Source organism: Ovis canadensis, chromosome 2, assembly GCF_042477335.2.
Source record: "Ovis canadensis isolate MfBH-ARS-UI-01 breed Bighorn chromosome 2, ARS-UI_OviCan_v2, whole genome shotgun sequence".
In the NCBI taxonomy this organism is placed as follows: domain Eukaryota; kingdom Metazoa; phylum Chordata; class Mammalia; order Artiodactyla; family Bovidae; genus Ovis; species Ovis canadensis.
In genome coordinates, this window is record NC_091246.1 from 216,267,678 (window position 1) to 216,274,284 (window position 6,607).

A 6,607-nucleotide genomic window follows, 5' to 3' on the forward strand; every position below is an offset into this window, starting at 1 on the left:
CGACATTTTAGGAATAAGTGAACTAAAATGGACTGGAATGGGGGAATTAATGCAGATGATCATTATATCCACTACTGTGGGCAAGAATCTCTTAGAAGAAATAGACTAGCCCTCATAGTCAACAAAAGAGTCTGAAATACAATACTTGGGTGAAATCTCAAAAACAAAAGAATGATCTCTGTTCATTTCAAAGGCAAGCCATTCAATATCACCGCAATCCAAGTCTATGCCCAACCAGTAATGCTGAAGAAGCTGAAGCTGAACAGTTCTATGAAGACCTACAAGACCTCCTAGAACTAACACCCACAAAAGATGTCCTTTTCATCACAGGGGACTGGAGTACAAAAGTAGGAAGTCAAGAAACACCTGGAGTAACAGGCAAGTTAGGTTTGTAGTACAAAATGAAGCAGGACAAAGGCTAACAGAGTTTTGCTAAGAGAATGCACTGGTTATAGCAAACACCCTCTTCCAACAACACAAGAGAAGACTCGATACATGGACATCACCAAATGGAAGATAACGAAATCAGATCGATTATATTCCTTGCAGCCAAAGATGGGGAAGCTCTATATAGTCAGCAAAAACAAGACTGGAAGCTGACTGTGGCTCAGATCATGAACTCCTTATTGCCAAATTCAGACTGAAATTGAAGAAAGTAAGGAAAACCACTATACCATTCAGATATGACCTAAATCAAATCCCTTATGATTACAGCATGGAAGTGACAAATAGATTCAAAGGAGTAGATCTGATAGACAGAGTGCCTAAAGAACTATGGATGGAAGTTTGTGACATTGTACAGGAGGCAGAGATCAAGATCACTCCCAGGAAAAAAAAAATGCAAAGAGGCAAAATGGCTACCTGAGGAGGCCTTACAAATAGCTGAGAAAAGAAGAGAAGCTAAAGGCAAAAGAGAAAAGGAAAGATATACCCACTTGAATGCAGAGTTCCAAAGAATAGCAAGAAGAGATAAGAAAGCCTTCTTCAGTGATCAGTGCAAAGAAATAGAGGAAAACAATAGAATGGGAATGCCTAGAGATCTCTTCAAGAAAATTAGAGATACCAAAGGAAAATTTCATGAAAAGATGAGCACAATAAAAGACAAAAATGGTATGGACCTAACAGAATAAGAAGATATTAAGATGAGGTGGCAAGAATACACAGAAAAACTGTACAAAAAAGATCTTCATGACCCAGATAATCACAATGGTGTGATCACTCACCTAGAGTCAGACATTCTGGAACACAACAAGTTCAGGTGGGCCTTAGGAAGCATCACTATGAACAAAGCTAGTGGAAATGATTGAATTCCAGTTGAGTTATTTCAAGTCCTAAAAGATGATGCTGTGAAAGTGTTGCTCTCAATATGCCAGCAAATTTGGAAAACTCAGCAGTAGCCACAGGACAGGGAAAGGTCATTTTTCATTCCAATCCAAAAGAAAGTAAATGACAAAGAATGTTCAAACTACCACACAATTGCACTCATCTCACATGCTAGCAAAGTAATGCTCAAAATTCTCCAAGCCAAGTTTCAACCGTACATGAATGATGAACTTCCAGGTGTTCAAGCCAGATTTAGGAAAAGCAGAGGAACAGAGGTAAAATTGGATCCATTGGATCCAATTGATCCATTGGATCATCAAAAAAGGAAGAAAGTTCCAGAAAAAACATCTACTTGTTTTATTGACTATGCCAAAGTCTTTGACTGTGTGGATCACAGCAAACTGTGGAAAATTCTTCAAGACATGGGACTATCAGTCCACCTTACCTGCCTCCTGAGAAATCTTTATGCAGGTCAAGAAGCAACAGTTAGAACTGGACATGGAACAACAGACTGGTTCCACATTGAGAAGCAGTACGTCAAGGCTGTATATTGTCACCCTGCTTATTTAACTTATATGCAGAGTGCATCATGCAAAATGCTGGGCTGGATGAAGCACAAACTGGAATGAAGATTGCCGGGAGAAATATCAATAACCTCAGATATACAGATGACACTACCCTTATGGCAGAAAGTGGAGAACTGTAGAGCTTCTTGATGACAGTGAAAGAGAAGAGTGAATAAGTTGGCTTAAAACTCAACATTCAAGAAACTAAGAATATAGCATCTGCCTCCCCTCACTTCATGGCAAACAGGTGGGGAAACAACGGTAACAGTGACAGACTTTATTTTGGAGGGCTCCAAAATCACTGCAGATGGTTACTGTAGCTATGACATTAAAAGACACTTGCTCCTGGGAAGAAAAGCTATGACCAACCTAGAAACCATGTTAAAAAGCAGAGACATTACCTTGCCAAAAATGGTCCATCAAATCAAAGGTGTGGTTTTTCAGTAGTCATGTATGGATGTGAGAGTTGGACTATAAAGAAAACTGAGCACCAAAGAATCGATGCTTTTGAACTGTGGTGTTGGAAAAGACTCTTTTGAGTACCTTGGACTGCAAGGAGATCCAACCAGTCCATCCTAAATGAAATCAGTCCAATATGCCGAAGCTGAAACTACAATCCTTTGGCCACCTGATGCAAATAACTGACTGATTTTAAAAGATCCTGATGCTGGGAAAGATTGAAGGCAGGAGGAGAAGGGGATGACAGAGGATGAGATGATTGGATGGCAGCACCAACTCAACAGACATAAATTTGAGCAAGTTCCTGGAGTTTGTGATGGACAGGGGAACCTGGAATGCTGCAGTTCATGGGGTCACAAAGAGTCAGACATGACTGAGTGACTGAACTGAACTGAACTGAACTGAAAAGACAACAGACATGTTTAAAGACATTGCCAGCTGTCTCCTATACCTGGTTGAAATACCTGTAATATTTCTCTAATACATCCAAAGCAATTAAGAAAACGAAAGGGCAGCCACCTGTTTTTCGGTGTTCACTAAAAGAGCCACCTTGTTCTTATCTGTCTTGGTCTTGTTATCAACAGACTTAGTAAAGTTCTAATTTGAAGTAACCGGCCAGGAATTATGAAGGTGATCAACAAGGAGAAGACCCAAGCCACTGAATGATTATCATAGACACTCACTCACCTAAAGTGAGTCTTTATAGAAACTGAAAGAAAGCAAATTTATATTCCAGTCTGTACTATCAAATACTAAGCTACTCTGAGATACATGGTAACTGGGTTCTAGACCTGACCCTGCTGTGAACTCACTGGCGCATGTCACTTAGGCCTTTTGGGTTCCAGCAGCATCTGTAAAAGTGAGAACCTCACATGTGGGAGCTCTTCCTTCTACCAATCACCCTATCTCTTTGGCTCTAACACTTCAAGACCATCGCCATACAGTCCAGAGCACATAAGCAGGAATAGTGGAACAGCTAATAGGAAAAACCAACACTAACTCATCTAGCCTCTTAAGTCTCAGCCATTTTTAAAAAGACTTTTTCTTGGTGTGGACCATTGTTAAAGTCTTTATTGAATTTGTTACACTATTGCTTCTGATTTATGCTTTTTTTTGTGGCCACGAAGCATGTGGGATCTTAGCATCCCGACCAGGGATTGAACCTGCACCCCCTGCACTGATCAAACCTGCACCCCCTGCACTGGAAGGCCAAGACATAACCACTGGACTACCGCAGGAGGAGGAGGTACTGAGTAGTCCCTCTTAGTCGTTTTTGTTGAGGAGCTTTTGCTAATTATCCACCTTTATGAGCTTTAGCCAGTTTTTCTTGCTAGGCAGTTCCCCATTTTATTTCTAAGAAGAACTATACATCAGAAACCTTTTGGTTGCAAACCAGTGACCCTTGGGTTAACCAGCCTTCTGAGGTGTTTTGTTTGGTCCTAAAGAACTGTACTCAGCTTGAAAGTCAAGGTCACTGGGCAAGTGCTTTGTAGTTCAGGCAGCTGCCCCCTTCTTGTACTGATGATTCACGCTTGACCTCTGTAGACCTGAATTTTCATCCCTTACACTGAGATAAGCTTTGCTTCTACATAAATCAGGAAAAGTACACTGATGTACAGAATATTTCTTTAAAAATTATTTTCAAATAATTAGTATTTTTCTTTTCTCCCACAAAACTTCAGGGAATCGTAAGTGCTTAGCGACACAACACTAAGAAGGGACAGATGCACACACAGAGACTCAAACACACAAAAATAATTCTACTTTGATGATGTTATATAGAGTTTTGCAGTTAGAAAAATCTCAAAAATAATCTCAATTTTTAGCCAATACATATGTTTTGGTTGTTTTGGTGAATAAAATCTTCTTTGAACTTTACAAAGATGGAGAAAATGGGATAGAGACTGTTAACTGGAGGAGAACAAAATCTTTCTGAAGCTTCAGAATCACCAAGGTCACCTTCTGGCCCCGAGTGAAAGTCGTTCAGTTGTGTTTGACTCTTTGCTACCCCGTGGACTATACAGTCCATGGAATTCTCCAGGCCAGAATACTGGAGTGGGTAGCTGTTCCTTTTTCCAGGAGATCTTCCCAACCCAGGGATTGAACCCAGGTCTCCTGCATTGTAGGTGGATTCTTTACCACCTGAGCCACAAGGGAAGGCCAAGAATACTGGAGTGGGTAGCCTATCCCTTCACCAATGGATCTTCCCGACCCAGAAATTGAACCAGGGTCTCCTGCATTGCAGGAAGATTCTTTACCAACTGAGCTATCAGGGAAGCCCCAGAATCATGATATTAATATTATTCTCTTCGGAAGTTTAGTCATGACTCTCTTGTTTCTCTAAATTTTTACCCTTCACTCCCACTTCTTAATTTTGAGTATTCTGCACACAGAGAACCTTATTCTATGAAATGAGTTACGCCAAATTCTGTACACAATATAGTTGCCTCAGTTCCTTTGAACGTGAAAGTGAAGTTGCTCAGTAGTGTCCAACTCTTTGTGACCCCATGGACTGTAGCCCACCAGGATCCTCTGTCCATGGGATTTCCCAGGCAAGAGTACTGGAGTGGGTTTCCATTTCCTTCTCCAGGGGATCTTTAGTTCTTTTACTTGGTTACAATTGTTCACTATAAGCTTGTGTCTGTGTAAATTTCAGGACTTAGATATCTTTAGGGATTAATTTCCCTCCTTTTTGTGGAACCAGCACAGAGAAGTCCAAAAGTTCTCCTGGGCTAATTAACTACTTTGGGAGCCTGGCATCTCAGAGTAGAAAGAGTTCTTAAAGGTCATGTAGTCTAACCATTCATTAGACAGTTAAACCCCATCTGTTATTTCATGTTGGTAGTTAAAATATGGCATGTTTATTTATCTTTACTGAAAAAGGACCGATGCTGAAGCTGAAACTCCAATACTTTGCCCACCTGATGCGAGGAACTGACTAATTAGAAAAGACCCTGGTGAGGGGAAGGATTGAAGGCAGGAGGAGAAGGGGATGACAGAAGATGAGACAGTTGGATAGCATTACCGACTCAATGGACATGAGTCTGAGCAAGCTCTGGAAGTTGGTGATGGACAGGGAAGCCTGGCGTGTGATAGTCATGGGGATGCAAAGAGTCGGACATGACTGTGTGACTGAACAGACTGACTGACTGAAAAAGAACTCTCTCTGGTAAAGCATGCCATACCAGATCAAGGCAGCCTTGTTAAGTCTTACTGTGAGCTCACATCACTCCCCGTTTCTACTCGTATTGTCAGTTCTATACTTGGGAATGTGCCTAAAGTGACATTTCTTAATACATTTTGATGTCCCTGCATTACTGCCTGTTTCTGCACCCTAGAAATTTCTAATCCCTTCAAGTCATTGCTTCACTAGTTTGATGGTTCTTTGGTAAATTTGGTCCAATCAATTTTTACCAAAGGATAATGCCCAACTCAGGCTTCCCAGGCAGCCCTCGTGGTAAAGAACCCTCCTGCCAATGCAGGAGACATAAGAGACTTGGGTTTGATCCCTGGGTCAGGAAGCTCCTCTGGAGGAGGGCACGGTAGCCCACTCCAATATTATTGCCTGGAGAATCTCATAGACAGAGGAGCCTGTGGGGCTACAGTCCACATGGTCGCAAAGAGTCAGACACTGACGTGACCTAGCATGCATGCACAATACCCAGTTCAGAACAGGACACTTTCTACGGCTTTAGCTCCTGGACAGAAATTCCAGCTTCATCCTGAATGTACTAATATCTAAATCACATTTCTGGGCAAGGGCTCATCCTTAACAGTTCTATGAAACACTGGGGGGATTAACGAAGCCAGACACAGCTGTTAAAAGTTTCCTTCCTGGAGAAATTTACCTGAGATTCATATCTCTTTCCCAACTCTTAAAAACTGAACAAAACTATTAACAAAATGAAAATGAAAATCTGGTTCATGTATGTTTCAGGCTAAAGATTTTATTCCATTTTTTTAATATCTGCAATTTCTTCATTAATATTTAATTTAGATTTGAGTAATGCACTCGGTTTTATTTGTGTGTGTTGCAGATATTTCTGCCTGCTGAAATGCTTTGATTATTATTAGATATTCTATTCTAGCATTTCGTAGGAATGTCACTTCCATTTTCTACTCATTTTATCCCCATCTTCCCAGACTAGCCCAGAGAAGTTGTATGTGGAGACAGCTGACTAGGTTTTTCAGGCTAACTTGGTTTCTTATTCTTAGTATACCCTTATGGCTCACAGCCACGGCCAGGTTGCAGTCAAACT